Below are 18,359 nucleotides of genomic sequence, written 5' to 3'. Positions count from 1 at the left end.
GCAGGCATTTTAAAACAATGGCAAGGAGGATCCAAAAAGAAAAAAAAGGACCCCTCCAAAAAACAATGGATAGTCAGATTGACTAAATAAAGGACCCTCCTTCTACCCCCTCCTTCCATCTTGGCAGTGCTTTATTCCTTCCAGAAAGTCAGAATCTCAATTTTTCTCTTTGGCAACAGATTGTTTCTGACAAATGGGTTCTGAGACTGATTAAACAGGGTTTTGCATGGCACTGAGAATAAATCCTTACTTCCAGGTAAAATTATTCCACATCCATCATACCAAACCTCCTCTGTTTCCTCCTGTCCTGAAGCATGAACTTTATCAAGAGTAAAAGAAACAGTTACTCTTTCAGAGTTGGAATGAGTTTTTTATTCAAGAATGTCTATGCTACCAAAGAAATAAAATGAATGGAAACCAATTATGGAGCTTTCATTCCTAAACTGGCATGTGAGAGTATCCAAGTTCAAAATTGTTTCACTTCACATGTTATACTTTATTCCTCCTTTGAGTTTTATGATAACCTTAATTTGAAAAGTTGTTAATCTTTGCAGAGTCCTTTTTAAAGTGTCAGGAATCTCTTCTCTCACTTGGATGAGAGATCTCCTATGTAGGCTGGGATTCTAAGAGAACATTCAAAAGTCATTTTTTTAACTCTATCACACAGGATTGTGCTCTTGGGCTGTCTCATAGACATCTCAGTTCAAAGAGTATTTCTTCCAGAGGAAAAAAAAATATCTATATTTGCATCTGTTTCAGTGTTTTTTCACTGAGAATTTAGTCACTGATAGGGAATACCTCAGGATTCTAGATCTCTTGGCATTTATGATTTACGTGATACCATAAAACCCCACTGAAAAATTATATGGTGCTGCTTACTGTGATGGATTTGAAGTCTTCTTAAGACATTCAGTCTTGCTGGCTGGATTCTGCTGAAATCAAAGTCTGGTTATATTTGCATTCACAGTCTGTTGCATACATAAACGTGCAGAATATACACTGATGAGAGAATATACTTTGTAGCATCAACTTAAAGCAGTAACAAATAACTTTTTATAATAGACCAGCTGGACTAACGTTGCAGCTTAAAGTACTGTTCCACTTTACTTCTCATATAGTACAGATGATGTAAGATTTATAACATTTACCTCGGGACAAATGTGTCCCTACCTATACCCCTAACATAACTGGATTAATTCAGATCTTTATATACAATTTTAGTCATGCACCCACATAAACATTTCCTCTTGGTATTCTATTTTGGAGAATTGCTCATCCTGTAGAAATAATACTCATTCTTGAAGATGCTAATGCAACTGTTGACTTAATGATATTATTTTTCAGCTTTTCTGACAGTGTGAACATCCTGTTTGTTGTCTTTAGTATTTTATTTGTATCTTTGTATAAAAACATGTTTTTTTAAGGAAACACATTGTAACAGTGTCATAAACATGTCCTGTTGTCCATTCTCTTTATATGCAGAAAAACATGTTTTTATTGAGTCCATTGTTTTATATGCAGAAAAACATGTTTTTAAGGAAACACGTTGTCATAAACATGTCCTGTCGTCCATTCTTTTTATATGCAGAAAAACAGGTTTTTCAAGGAAACACATTGTCACAGTGTTTTTTAAAAGCAGATTTTGCATTTTTGCTCTTGCATACATCCTGTATTTAAGTCTGTAAGGAAAAAAATGTCCAAGCAGATTCCTTATTTTCCAAGTCACAGTCATTTAGTATGGATGTTGATCACATATTGCTAAACTCTATTTCTGCATTTAAGCAAGCTTTATTTTATACCGTATTTATGTTACATATTTGTAACAGAATTACTTTCAGACTTAAAATCCTGTTGAGCATAATCTTACAATTCCCTCTTTTTATTTTAATGTACTCAAAACACTTTATACTGATATGTATTTTTGATCACATTATATAGAAAGCACATTAAGAAACAAAACCTTTAGTCTTCTTTTGATACAAATCAAAATGCAATTTTGCACAGTTAATACAATAATATAAAAGTATTACTACCAAAACTGAATGTATTTAACAACTTTTTCTTTTGCAGACCATTCTGTGAAAATAGTTAATCAATTATGGGCTGTGTCTGCTTTAATTTTATTTTTTAACTTGATTAATTTATTCTTTTGCAATTACAGAATTTCATTTATGATTTAGAACTCTTTTATTAACTCTTTGCAACTGTTGAATTAACTCTTTACTTTTATTAATATCAAAATATTAGAAATAGACTAATATCTATAAGAGACAAAAACTATGTGCTACTGCAAGAATTTATACACTGCTGAAAATATACATTTTCAATGTCATTTTAACCATCACATTGTGGTCATGTCTCTGAACTGCCCATTAACATCTTGGTTGACAGTGAAGTGAACATAAAGTACTGAACTGGGCTTAGATATTTGAATGTAATTATTTCAGTATATTTAATACTTGAGGATTAAAAAAACTTGATTTATACACTAAAGAATGCTATGTATATATTAGTCCATTAGCTGTATGAGTACAATATTTTAATATAATTTTCCTCTAACTGGGATAAAACCAGTGATATTACAACTTGACAAATTACTTTTGAACTTATTACAATGTATCCTGTACAGTATGTATTTACACAGACTGTTTGCTATTTATGCATTTTACTCTAGTAGGTACCCTGGACCCATTTTTAAACATGGTTGTTTACACATATTCATTACTAGACATTCATTTCATTTGTACTGAATTATTCTGCATTTGTACATACAAAGACTATCATTTGTATTGAATTATTCTGCATTTGTACATACAAAGACTACAAAGTACATTTAGTCTAATCTTACAAATTTAATAACATTAATATTAAGCAAAATCTTGGAAAATGTTTATGTCTCTTTAGAAATATCTAATGAAATTGGCACCAAAGGCATGTGTCCTGTTATTTTAAACTACATACTCAGCAATTAGAAACATTCACGCTTTTTTATACCAACATTGTTTTGCCAAAAAATAGTAAAATAGTGAATAGTGACCAATCTTATTCATTTTTTTTACATATTTTTACTCTCTCTCTTGTATAGCTGTAATAAAGCAATTTTAAATCATCTTGTGTATAGCTTTATAGTTTAACAGGTTGTAAATACAATTTAATACCAAACAATATAATAGCATAAAATATCTTGGACGTTCAGATTTAATCTGTTTACCAGTGTTTCTTATGTAGTAATAGCTGTGTTTTTCTTCCCCCCTAAAAGAGTATTGTCAAGAAGGAATGAAATAGTATTTCTTCCTGTAGCTCTATTTCAGACTCTTGTGCAGTGCTGCTTATACAGTCAGTGTAAAACTGAGAAAGTGCCCCTCCCCCTGTAGTATACTGCAGTATTGTTTATTTGCTTTAGAATGTACACCAGCCCAATACTTTGGCCATATGTCTGCTCCACTAAGCTACTAAACTATAGACCCCTGTCTGATTTGATCATTTTTATAAAGCTTTTGCTGTTTTTTACTACTAGTAGGTATTTACACCCTCCTGCACAATTGATTTGAACTGTATGTATACTATAGCCCATTTGCTGGCTGTACTTGATGCAACTGAGAGTTTTTTTCTTTTTTTCTTTTAACATTTACTTGCAAACAGATTATCAGTGACATCTATGCACAATTGTGACATTTTATTACAATTACCAAATAGTGTTGCATGTAAACATTTTAACAATTATGTTTTAATAACAATAATGCTTTAGAAAAACCCAAGCTACTTGTCTGGCAATCAGTCTTGTTTATCTTATCTTTCCAACATTTCCTGTAACTATTTATCTAGTCTAGGAAGGCCTGAGCTCACATTTCATTTAATAAGTATTTGTGATTTGCATAACTATCCATTTATACTACATCAATAGACATTATTTTATAGTTAGCTTACATGGATTTCAGTATTGATTGATTTATTTATTTATTTAACTGCCCTAACCTTAATTTTACAAAAACTGTTTGACTAATACCATTTGTGATTTTATTTCCTTTTAAAATTCAGAACTTTAACTGTTTGATGTGGTGTTACAATACAATTATATAAAAATTGTAAAAAACAAAATAGATATTAGCTTAACTAACATATGTTTATATTTACATTGTTTATATTTGCTGTTGTCTGCCTGTTATTCTTGTGCATTGTAACAGATGTATTTTAGATGAAAAGAAAATACATGCATGTCAGTCTCGTGACTTTAAATCTTTATTTAAGCATGTCAGTCTTGTGACTACTCATTAACTATTTTTATTTAATTTTATGCACTATAACTGTTTCATTTTCCTTTGGACTATGCTAAGAATGGCAGTCATATGCTCTGCTTTACTGTACTACTGATAAATGTCTTGCTTTAACTGAATGAAAGTAAAACATTTAAGAATGATTTGTCCAGATTTTACCATCCTAGCATGTATGCTTAACCATTTTCAAAACACAAACATATCATAAAATATATTTCTTTTGCACAGATTAGCTGTGCATGCAGGATGTTCCCAGTCTCTGTCAGTTCAGCTAATTTATTTCCTTCATCCTGCAACTGCTGCTGAAGAGTTTCCTGTAATGTTGCATTGTCTTTCTGAAAATTTTCAGTAACCTTTTCTGCTGAATCTGAAACTCCTAAGCACTTTTGAAAAGATGTATGTATAACTTGTCTAAGCTTCCTGAACTCATTGTGTCTGTCTTTTAGAAGTTTATTACATTCTTTTGTAACAAAATGTACTAGAGGTTCTAGCAGTAACTGATTTGACACACATGTGGTGACAGGACATAACTGTTCAACATCTGAATATAATAGAAACACTTTACCCTTAGTTAATTCTGTATCATGAACAGATCTGTCTTCACAGTCTATTTTTTTTTTGCAATATGATGCAATACTATTTTATGGCATAATACACAAAATGCAGTTTTTGTTGAATCACACAATAATCATTTGTCATACCACACATGGTTTTCTTTGAGATACCAGTCAAATATTGTAATACATTTGCATAATGTCTTACTATCAACTTGCCCTGATAAGGTGTTACATTTACTAATGTGCTGTGTATACCAACTTTGCAATTTACTAAAGCTTGGTTTACTCCTACACGAATTCTGTCTAATAATATCCATACTGTCTAATAACATCCAAACTGTCTAATAATATGCAAAGTGTCTTATAGCGTCCATACTAAAAATGTGACATAGAAAAAAGTCTTACCAGTGAGCAAGAAAACAGGTGATCAGGCTGTTATTGCTGATGGTTTGAAATTTTTCAGAGTCACTTGAGAAGCTGGTGAAGCACAACAGGCAGCGGACTGCTGCACAAAGTAGATATCCACCTTTTCTTGGAGAATATATGGCACTGCGACTTTCCTGAACTAGTCTCACTCTGGATTTAGACGTCTAAAAACACTTTACTACTGCAAGCTGCATAAATTGGAATACTTCTGTTTAGGATTTACACATACATACAAATGTTAATTATTGCAATTTGACTGAAGTGACCCTCTGCAGGGCTTACCACTCCCTCTGTGTTTGAATGCAGGCTAGTTTGCCACTGAAAAATTATATGGTGCTGCTTACTGTAATGGATTTGAAGTCTTCTTAAGACACTCTGCCTTGCTAGCTGGATTCTGCTGAAATCAAATTCTGGTTATATTTGCATTTACAGTCTGTTGCATACAGAAACTTGCAGAATATACACTGATGAGAGAATATACTTTGCAGCATCAACTTAGAGCAGTAACAAATAACTTTTTTATAATAAACCAGACTGACTAGCGTTGCAGCTTAAAGTACTGTTCCACTTTACTTCTCATATAGTACAGATGTTGTGAGAGATATAACATTTACCTTGGGACAAATGTGTCCCTACCAATACCCCTAACATAACTGGAATAATACAGATCTTTATATACAATTTTAGTCTTGCACACACATATACATTTCCTCTTGGTATTCTAGTTTGGAGAAGTGCTCATCCTGTAGAAATAATACTGACTGCTGCAGATGCTGACGCAAACTGCTGACAATGATATTATTTTTCAGCTTTTCTGACAGTGTGAACATCCTGTTTTTTGTCTTTAGTATTTTATTTGTATCTTTGTATAAAAACATGTTTTTTAAGGAACCACATTGTAACAGTGTCATAAACATGTCCTGTTGTCCATTCTCTTTATATGCAGAAAAACATGTTTTTTATTGTGTCCATTTTTTGATATGCAGAAAAACATGTTTTTTAAGGAAACACATTGTCATAAACATGTCATGTTGTCCATTCTCTTTATATGCAGAAAAGCATGTTTTTTATTGTGTCCATTTTTTGATATGCAGAAAAACATGTTTTTCAAGGAAACACATTGTCACAGTGTTCTTTAAAAGCAGATTTTGCATTTTTGCTCTTGCATACAACCTGTTTTTAAGTCTGTAAGGAAAAAATGTCCATTCAGCAGATTCCTTATTTTCCAAGTCACAGTCATTTAGTATGGATGCTGATCACATATTGCTAAACTCTATTTCTGCATTTAAGCAAGCTTTATTTTATTCCTTATTTATGTTACTCATTTGTAACAAAATTACTTTCAACCTTAAAACCCTGTTGAGCATAATCTTACAACCACAGAAGAAACATATAATGGTATCTGAAGTCTCTTTGGTCCCAGCACCAACACCCATTATCTTTTCAGATTGCAGTTCTGATATTTGTGAGAAGGGAAATAACTTGATGAAGACTTCAAGTATCCCTAAATTTAGGTTTCCCCTTCTCCTCTACTGCTCCAAAGCAATCAGTCACCACAGACACCTCAGACTTTTCATAGGGAGTATTGTCAAGGGGTGGATAAAAGTGCAAGGTATCTCAGAAAACAGTCAGACCCAAGCACATAAATATTGAAGAAGTGCTTGCCTTTATCAAGGAACTCAACTCTCTGAATCCCCTCTCGTCATCAGAACCACTTCAAGTTGTTTCAGACATAACCACAGTGATGTAGTACATAAATAAGCAGGGGGAGACCAGATCATACACCCTATGTATGCTAGCCATGTTAGCGTGGGATATAGCTGTACAGCATAGTCTGACTCTACTAGCATCCTATTTTCTGTCAGAGCAAAACTGTGTTGCAGACAAGCTGAGCAGGACAAAGGCAGATCGTCATGAATGAAAACTAGATCAGGGGGTCTTTAAAGATTTGATCCTTCTATGGGAGTTCCTCAAGTTGACCACTTTTAGCTTTCTCTCTGAACAATCAGCTAGAAAAATTTTGCTCAACAACTCCATGCAAGAAGACCTGGAAGACAGATGGATTTTATTTTCATTATACATGAATGTATGCTTTTCCATCCATTTCACTGATATCCAGGGTAGTTCGGATGATTCAAAAGGACTCCCCCCCCCCAAGATCATCGTGGAAATTCCCTTTTGGCCCAGGCAACAACTGTTCTTCCTACTTTTGGAATTGGCCACAATTACGACAAGCTTCCTCACAGACTAAATCAACTCACAAAAGAACAGGGATATTTGATAAATCCTGACACCAAACAACTTTAACTGACTGCTTGGACGACGGGATCTTAATACCTTTTAAGCACCTGTTTACCACAGACATCCATCAGGTATGAAAAGAGGCAAAAAAGACTGTTACTTGAAAATAATATATAAAAAAATGGAAAAAAAGTTTTCTAGTTAATGCCAGTAACATAAACAGTACCCATTCAGGGCTAGGTTTTCTCTGGTTTTACAATATTAATATAAGTTACTTTCCTATGACCTGTCTTACTTCTTTTTCAAGGTACATTTGTCAGCCATTTTAGCTTGTTTGCCCATGGATTCCCCTATTTCAAGGCATTCTTATGTCAAAATATTTTTGAAAGGGCTATTGCAATGGAGACAATCAAGAGAACTCTTGGCTACTCCTTGGGATCTTGATTTTGTGTTATAGAAGCTAACACATGCTCCATTTGAACCAGCTAACCTGGCTGACTTGAGATTATTAATATGGGAAACAGTTTTACTGATTGCTCTGACCTCAGAAAGAAGAGTATATGTGTTGCAATCTCTAATGGTGGATCAACCTTATCTCTTTTTACACAGAGGTAGGGTTTCCTTGGGAACTAATGGTGCTTTTATCCCTAAACTCGTATCCGGGTTTACTTTAAGCCAAATTATCCATCTCCCTGTGTTCCCCCTGAATCCAAAATGAGGATTGGATATTTCTTACCTTGGATGCACACAGACAACACAGGTACTATCTTGACAGAACAAAATCTTTCAGAACTTCTAATCAGTTGTTCATTTCTTGTGATGGTATGAAGAAGGGACAACTTGTGTCAAAACAGACTGTTTCCAAGTGGTTGTCTTAGGCTATTACCTTTTGTTATTCCCACCACAACAAAACTATTCCAGGCAGGGTCAAGGCACATTCTACTAGTGCCTTGGCTTCATCTATAGGTTTTTTGGAAAGGGTTGGATCCTAGACACAATGTGGTCCTTGGTATATACTTTTACAAAGCACTACAAGCTAGATTCCTTTTCCAGGTTTCAGTCAGGCTTTGCTAGGACCATTCACCAGCGGCTCCTGGACCCTTCCCCTTCCACCTCCCAGTTGTTTTAAGCTATGATAAACTACTCATATAGCTTAGGCTATTGTAGTAGTAAACAATATGAAGAACATAATACATATGTGCAAAGTAATCTTATCATGGCAGCAGGTGTTTGATTTATTACTGTTGTGGTATATGCTTACTCCTTCCTTCCTTCCCTCCCCTTTGTTTTCGGTGTATTTTTATGCCAGGATGTGGACATTTTTTTGTTCCAAGCAATGTTCTTTCAAGGCTCAGCCTCCCTCTCTCAGTTGGCATGAAAGCTTTGAAGGACTTGACAACCAAACTCATCTTTTAATCAGCTCAGCTCAAGCTAATGGTATGAGCACGTTGAGGTACCCTGAAGCTTTGGAAGCTGACGGCTGCTATATTCTATGCAGATTATAACCCATATAGCTTACTTAGACAATTGAACCTTCCATTTTTCATTTTAAGTGATATTTACATATCTTCCCATTCTTATCATTTAGCTTTGTCATGAACTTTTATGCAAGGGTCCTCCTTTTTATTGTACCAGACTGTCCAATAAGTAATTCTTCCAGTACTGCTTTTCAGTTTTCATGAAATTAAAATTGTTTTTTCACACAAGACAAAGCCTTTATTTTCTGATAAATCAAATATTCTCTTACAAAACATTTTAAGTTCTAATCAAGTCTGAAAAGCTGGCCTGGTCAACAAATGTCACATGGGCTTCAGTCATGCCCACTAAAGCATACAATCTGGCCCATGGTTATATCTCAGAAATAATTCACATTTGGTAGCATTCCTTCATTTCAGTCCCCAAAATACTGTCTGCTCCTCTGTTCTACTTTGATCACAGATGTTTCCATTTGTTTGTTCTTTCATCGGTTCAGTTTTACAGCCAATGAGACATCAACTTCCTGAAGCTCATCATGATGGAAAGGACGTGGCTACATGTTTTGTGGCACTGCATTGTGTTCCAAAAGGATACCTCATACCACTTGTAGTTTACCTTTCTTTTTCTGATGATAGATCTGTGGCTATTCACATGCTAGTGTTCTTTTCTCCTGGCTGGAGAAGACTGAGAAGTGAGATGGGCCTGAGTTATTTAGTTGAATTTGTTACAGCATTAATAACAGTATCATGGGGTCTCCTTGCCAGTGGATGCTAGTGCATCCAAGAAAGGCGGCACTTTTTTTCTGTGTTCCATTGCTATTTCCTTCTGTTAATGCTATTGATGAGGCAGTGGAGAAAACTTGAACAAGTACTTTATCCATTGGTATTTCTCTGGATGAATGTATAACTATGGACATGGCAACAACAGCTGGAAGTTGAATGTTCATGTTTTATTGCAACATAGCAGAATTCCTGAAATTCATAAGATCTAAAAGTTAGGAATGTCTAAATTTAGAATTTTCATCTAAAAAATTAATGTGATGCAACTTTAGAGTTCAGTAATAAACTGTGGCTAAGATTCAGTGACCAGTATTGTAATGTGCAAACCTTTTTTCTGACAAGTTAGTTAGATAAGATCCAAGTTTCTAATTTAGAGACTGGTATATCTCCACTGCAGCAAGAAGGGTCTACTCAATAGAGTTATACTGGTTCCGCTGGGGAAGGCAACATTCAAATGTGGCAGTCCAGGGGCAAGGCTAATGTAGCCATGTGTGCTTCCCTGGAACTTTTCATCAGGGAAAGAATAGGTCTACCATGCTATTAGGGACCAAAGCAAAAAAAAAAAAAATGCCTGTCATTTTTTGACAGAATACAGCCAATCAGTCCTATAGCAGGAGCAAAGATGTGAGCTGATGTGTGTGTGTGTGTGTGTGTGTGTGTGTGTGTGTGTGTGTGTGTGTGTGTGTGTGTGTGTGTGTGTGTGTGTGTGTGTGTGTGTGTGTGCTTGTATTTGCAGTTGCTTGTACAACTGCATAGTGTATTGTTCAATTCAGAGAGGTGATAATAAACTGCTAGCTGCTTTTCCATGCAACTTTATCCTGTCTCTGAATTGCAGTATATCGCAGTCATGCTACTGGCACTGCAGTGTTGCCCACATAGTGTTGTTGTCAGTATACTTGCTGAATCCCAGGGTTAAGTTCAGTTATTTCTTCAGAGACATTTAATTAATAATTGTGCTTCTTTGCTATACACACGGAGAACAACTTTAAACACCTAACAAATATTTGTATTTGCCCCCTGTTTACCTACATAAGGATGAACTGGGCTACTCAGTTATGCAGAATTTATCACAGGTAAACTGAATTGGAATTGTCATCTTTGCCAGACATCTATAGCTCCCCCAACAGTTAATTAATGGTAGATATTTACTAGCATGCCACTTCAGGTGTAAAATATTCTAATGCCTATATCAGCATGAAAAAGCAGGTGTCACTTTTTATAACTCCCAAGGTCTGCTACTAATCCTAGTGGCTACAACCTGTGGTTTAGATATTGATGTGTTTTCTGTTTCCAGTACTAGACCTAATACATAACATAACATAAGTTAGGGCGGCAAAAGTCATGAAAGTCATGTTTCATGAAAATGCTTACTAAGGGCAAAATTGAGACTTTGCTTGTTGTTCATAAAACATTTCTTTGTGTGGTACATACCCTAAAATATGAGCATATACAAATTATGAATTATGAGCTGATGTACTGTGTGTGTGTGTGCGTGTGTGTGTGTGTGTGTGTGTGTGTGTGTGTGTGTGTGTGTGTGTGTGTGTGTGTGTGTGTGTTAAAATCAATATGTTACTCATTCAAACTCTGACACGGTGACAGGATACTGGTATTCATGTTATTACATACTTGTTTTTTTCTATTAACCAGATATCTGCTAGCACTTTGGAAATATTTAAACTCTGTTTACTTGGGAATACACTGGGATGGTACCACAGATTACCCCTTTGAGAAACAAGCAGCACTAAGTTTTACAGCATGCTAGCATGTTATGATTTTACTGCTGGTTTGCTAACAATTCCAGCATACAATAATGACCCAAACACCATGCTGATCAGAATTGTATCCCAGATCCTTACTTCCAAAGAAACAGCTGTAGGAGGATGAAGTGGTCACTTGCAATTTAAAATGATCCATAATGTATTACATTGTTTTTTCTGCCGTATTTTGCTTTTTAAGTTTAAAATGCCTTAAAATATAAAACACATTTTAAATAAACAATCTGGCTGTCAGCCTGTTTGCCTGCCTGTGTTGTTCATTACTCTACTATCCCTTATTAAATTATGCAGCATTGCTGGTTTTAATGGCTAACCATGAGGAACACGGCATTTTTCTGCAGTTCGGCAGTTATGGCCCCCTAGTTGCAGTTAGCTGATGTTGCTTGTAGTGAAGTGGATAATGAATGAATTAGAAAATGTAACATCTTTTTAGCTGCCTCTTGACTACTACAGATAACATTTTTATTTATTTATTTATTAACATTTTATAACAGGGAAAGTTTGACTGGGTAGGTGCCAGTTTTCAGTGGAGGCCCAGGGAGAAAAGCTCCAAAGTATTACAAAATATTTTAAGAACAATAATTTTAGACTCTTCAAAAATAATAAAAGCAATCTGCAGTTTTCCAAATTAGTCATAATGTGAAAAGAATGGTTTAGAACAGATGCAACTTATATGACAAAGATTTAATAGTCAAAGAAATTTTAGCAACTTTATAGAGAAATTAAAGATAAGTTAGCATAACGCAAACAGGAATTGTAATATGAAGTGTTAGAAAAAACAGGGTTATGGCGTATTTAAATAGAGAGCAAAGGAAGGGAAACTGATTGAAGTTAGGGGTGAGTGAAGAAGGGGGAGTAAGGAGGTATAAGGTATGAATAGGTACTTGTTCCTATTTATGAATATAATTTATCCTTGGATTAAACAACAACAGAGACACATATTGCCTAGGACGTCTTTCAGAATGGTTTTAAAGGACTAGAGTGAGTCTTCTAAATTCTTGCTTGTTTTTGGTGTTGTGAACACTACACCTACCTTTCTGCCCCACAGCAATTGCAATCCCATAATTGCCACTGGTTTTGTTGCTTGTACTGAGAATGACAGTGAATGCAGTAGTAAATTCTTCATCTTTTTGGCTGTTTACTATGTTTGAACAGCTACAGCTCACTTTTGATTACTACCTATTGCTCTTTGAGCAGTCCCTGTTTCAAGGTATTTTTTGCTGGCTGACTGTCAGTAGTAATCACTTTACTTGTTTGTTTTTGTGTTACCAGAGCTGTTTTTGGCTGCCAGTGTTTGCAGTGATGCAGACTGAATAAACAATGCTTTCTAAATCTGCTGATTGAGGGCTCAGTGTCTGTTATTCTAAAAGTGTATTAGTTCTGGTTTAAGCACTTGGGCTTCAGGCCATTTATTTTACGTTAAGAAGATTCGTGGTCTGCACTCTTGTGGGAGGAGAGGCTGGACTCTGCCCTTCTGAGCTGGGAATTTCTGGTTAAAGGCTTATAGTGCCTACATATTTGAACTGTTTCTTACTGAAACTGGTACACCTTGTTTGCTGTAGCATAGACTAGATCCAAGCCTGCTGAATCGAGCTTTGTTTGTATGCTAGTTGCTTGTTTGCTTGTTATTTCCCTGAAACGCTAATTCCACCTAAAACGCGGCTTTTCAGCACTTCTGTGGATCCCTAGTTATATCTGCATTGCTTACTGTACTTATTTCCTTGTTTAACTTGAAAGAAAGTTACTGTTTGTCATTTTTGCATTTAAGTTACCTGGCACTTGCTCACTAAAGCAATTATATAAGTCAGCACTAAAAAATTAAAAGCACTACACCCTCACAAACTCCCCTTGAGTACCTTGTTCCCCATTGGCCCTTTTTTCAATTATAAAGGAATTCCCAATACTATTCTAGCATGTCCAAAGGTCAGTTGTCAATCTCCTCTCTGGTCCAGCTGGTGAATCTGGGAATCGTGAGGCAATGTTACAACTGCCTCATGTACAAAGACAACCCTCTCCTCCTCCCAACAAATTCCAACACATGTGAGAGATGCAACCATATAGCCAAACTGGAGGCTAAGCTCTCTCAACTCAGTATTGGCGTAACCAGTCAGGAGGAGAAGGAAACCACATTCACTACAATTCCAGTCTCACATAGACCTACCAAGACAGCAAACCAAACACATAAACACACAAAAACATACTCGGAGGCTCTAAATAAAAATCTGCCTAAGCAGCAGAGACCTCCAAAGCAGACACCCAAGCAACCGCTACCCCAAAACAAAACACGTGCAACACATAGTTCACAAAGCCAGTGTGCCAAACAGTTGCAGCCCTTAAGGCTAAACAACACACCTGATACACTTGTAATAGGTGACTCTATCATCAGGCACACGGATGTCCCGCTCACCAGGCTGAACAAGGAAAAGGTCACGGTGAGCTGCTGGTCAGGTGCTAGGATGTGCCACATAACACAAGCACTCAGGTCACTCCAAGGCAAGTACAAATATGACTTGGTCATTGTCCATGCTGGTGTGAATGACCTGAGATGTACCTCCCTAGACTACATGAAAAGAGACATAGAGGAGCTCTCTGAGCATGTAGTCCAGGCCGGTATGACCCTGACCTTGAGAAGCATCTTACCCTCACCAAGAATGATGCCACAATATGAAGACAAGATGATCAATTTCAACAATTGGCTTAAGTATCGGTGTCATTCAAAGGGGATCCAGTGCCTGTCAGCTTGGGATGACATGCTCAACAAGCCACGATGCTTCACTAGGGACGGCTTGCACCTGTCACCCCTGGGCTTTCGGATATTGGCAAAGGCTCTTACTTCCCCCATAGTGCCTTTTTTAGGCAAGGCTCAAAAGACAAACCCACCTCCATAGGTATCACAAAGGATAAGAAACTAAGAGTAATGCTAATCAACTCCAGAAGTCTAAACCTCAAGATGCATGCACTCAAAACTCTTCTTAGCATGGAGAACATCGATATCTGTGCAGTAACAGAAACCTGGTTCAAGGCTCCCGAGAGCACCCCAGCACTACCAGGTTATACCTCATACCATGCTTTTCGGGCCCAAAACTTGGACTGAACCACAAAAGGAGGGGGAGTATCAATATTCGTCAAAGATACCCACACCTCCAGGTTGGTGGCACAGCACGAAGCATCAGAGACTATCCATGTGCAACTAACAGTGGGTAAAACTGCCTTCCAGTTTATAGCCTGCTACAGACCACCCTCCCAAACCCAGGAACCCCACTCGGCCTTCCTGAGAACACTGGAAAATATGAAGGTCTCTCCAAACACCATTATATTGGGTGACTTCAACTACCCAAACATAGACTGGGAGCATTACTCTAGCTCCAACACCCTAGCCCAAAGGTTCCTAGAATTTATAAACTCAAATGCTATGGAACAACTTGTTACCACTCCCACAAGATGGGAAAACATACTGGACCTAATCATCACCAACATGGGGACTCTATGCTCCAGACCAGAAGTGTATCCCTCACTGGTAAGATCAGACCATAAACTAATATCACTGGATATTCACATCCCTACCCCAACCCCTGCCCAGAAAACCACAGTGAAAAACTTCTCTAAAGCAAATTTCACACTCCTCAAAACCGAGGTGGAATCCTTCAAAGCCCCAGAGCCTGTGGAAAATACGGCCCAGACCACAGAATCCTTTATAAACGCATTCTATGAACACCTTCAGGAATGCATGGATCATGCAATCCCAAATAAAACCAAGACCCAATCCTCCAAAGGCAGACATCCTGTCTGGTGGACCCCAGCCATAAACAAACTATACAATAGAAGGAGGAAGCTACTACATGATAGAGCAAAATCCCAAAAAGGGAAGGCATCTCTGATCAGTATTAGCAAAAAACTATGGGCACTCATAAAATCGTCTAAGGCCTGCTTCGAGAGAAATATTGCACAGGACACTAAGGATAATCCCAAGGCTCTCTTTAGTTATGTTAGGAACCTGGGTGAGAAATCCCAGATATGCTCAGAATGAATCCAAAATGACAAAAAATACTTCGAACCCACAGACATTGCCAACATCCTAGCTGACAGGTTCAGTGCAAACTCCCCCCCTTCCCCACCAAAAGGGCAAATATCTATCCCAGCAGAGTGCTGCCCCCTGACATCTCAGATGCTCAGGTAAGAGCCGCCCTCTCCAAAGCAAAAAACACAGCATTAGTGGGACCAGACGGTGTCCTGGGCTGCGTCCTACATGAACTCCAAGAAGAGCTAAACCCAAACATAAAACTACTATTCAGTCTCAGCCTTACTACAGGATATGTACCCAAAGAGTGGTGTACAGCAACAGTGGTCCCTCTCCACATAGGTGGTGCCTCAACGAATCCTGGAAACTATCACCCCATAAGCCTGACTAGCTTGGTCTGCAAAGCTATGGAAAGGATCATCATGGACCTCATAAATAAAGATATTGGGTGCCTACAGACACTGGATCCTACCCAGTTCGGCTTTGTCAGATCCTGCCTCTTAAACCTGGTCGATTTCTTTGAAACAGTCACCAAGGCCATTGACGAGGGGAAGGTGGTCCACACAGCCTACCTGAACCTCACAAAAGCCTTCAATACAATACCCTACTCGGGCATTATAGATAAGCTCACCAGCTTAAATATAAACCCCTATGTTACTAGATGGGTTGCAAACTGGCTCAAGGACAGAACCCACATGGTTAGAATTGCTGGAGCCATGTCAGACTCCAAACCAGTTACAAGTGTCATCCCACAAGGCTCAGTCCTGGGACCTCTCTTGTTCGGTATATATTTCTCGGAGGTACAGGTCAACACGGAAGGACTGTGGCTGACCAAGTTCACAGATGACTGCAAACTGGGTGCCATAATTGACTCTCCTGCTGACACAAGCATCCTCCAAAAGGGCCTTATAGAAACAGACAACTGGTGCCAGAGCCATGGCCTCAAGCTAAACACCAAAAAGTGTATAGTCATCCCATTTGGCAAAAACAAAGTGCCCACAAATTACCACATAGGTGGTAATCCATTAAGTACAGAAGAAGTAATTAGGGACCTGGGGACCCAAGTTGATAGCAATCTCTCATTTGACAACCACATGGCCAAAGTGGTTAGAAAAACATTTTATATAGCCCACCTAATCATGAAGGGATTCACATCTAGATCAGGGGAGGTCATCGTGCCTCTTTACTCATCCCTCATCAGGCCCATAATTGAATACAATGCCCCTTTTGGGATGTACCTTACCAGACACCTGCAGCAACTGGAAAGACCCCAAAAGTACCTCACCAAGAGGATCAAAGGGCTCAAACAGATGCCATATGCTGCCTGGTTAAAGAAACTCCAGCTCTACTCAGTGGCATACCGCCTGCTCAGAGATGATCTGTGCCTGACGTATAAAGCCATGTCCAACCCAGAATTAATGGACATGCTGCACCTCAGAAAATCCAAATCCCATCGAGCTACGCGCTCGAGAGACTTGAACCTCAGCACTGAAATAAATAGGACATGCTGGAGGGACAGATTCATAACCCAGAGGCTCCCTTCACTCTGGAATAAAATCCCAGTCCAGGTTAGGCAGAGTCCCTCATTGACTCTCTTCAAGAGGAATCTTGATGAGTGGATGGGAGATCATAGGTTTACCCCGGGTATCACTTCTGTGTCACTGTTAGACAGAGGCACAGTATACTAACCTCGAAAAAGGGCATAGCAAAATTAATTTAAAATGGGTGGTAAAAGCCAAACACACTCTGGCTAGGCTTATAAATGCCCTAGGGCAGATAGCCTAGTATGAATCTATGAACCTATGAACATCATTATAGCGATGGTATTCAAATGCAATGTTGTACACCGTTACAAGACTAAACTGGTCTAATAAATATGTTTCCTGGCTATAGTATTATTTGCCACTGTTTACCACACAGATGTCTATATCAATATCTATACTTACATGTATATCTGTATTTATACCTCTGTATCTATATCTATAGCTATATTTATATCTATATCATCTGTATCTATATCTATATCTTTTTATCTGTGTCTGCATAAATATCTGTATCTATATACTTTTATCTGTATCTATATCTAGAGGTAGGCAAACCACAGATTTTTGAGAAAGAGCAGAGCCAGAGTTGTCAAGAGTCTGGTTTGGCTTTTAGAGCTCATTATGAGCTGATCCAGAGCTCAGAGTGGAAAGTAAAAGAGCAGGAACAACAAACAAACACACACACACACACACACACACACTCTCTTCTCTTTGCTACCAATAGGTGAGCTTGATAGACAGTTGCTTCCACATAAAGCATATCTGCCTCCCTAACAAAACATATATCCACTTTCTGTATACATGTTGCTTGTCTGCAAGTAAGGAAAGTAAACAACAGTAATCATATATTTTAACTTGCTGTTCATAGACACACATACTGCCTTCTCTGTCCCCGGCATGGGATATGTCACCGATCATGTAATGATGTTAGCATAAATGCCCCCTGTTTTGAGACACAGCTTGCCGTTACCCAGAAGGTAGCCACCTTCTCAGTACCACTGATGTCACCTTATAAGGAAGGTGAACATTCCCAATCTCATCTTCTTAGCTCAGTAATCAAACACAAAGTCAAAAAATAATGAGGGAGTAATGGCCAACATCAGAGACAGAGTTTAAATCATGCTTGTAGATATACAACAGCTTTCATTCACAGCAAGCCAAAGAAATAACCAAGTTATCATTTGTTTTTCACACAGAGATTACCCTCTCCTCCCCATCACATAAATAATGGCCAGAATAATAGTACTGTATTCTCAGATTCTGTTATTT

Source organism: Protopterus annectens, chromosome 12.part0 (assembly GCF_019279795.1).
Source record: "Protopterus annectens isolate FY-2018-M chromosome 12.part0, PAN1.0, whole genome shotgun sequence".
Lineage (NCBI taxonomy): Eukaryota > Metazoa > Chordata > Ceratodontiformes > Protopteridae > Protopterus > Protopterus annectens.
Note: the sequence above shows the minus strand (reverse complement) of the source record.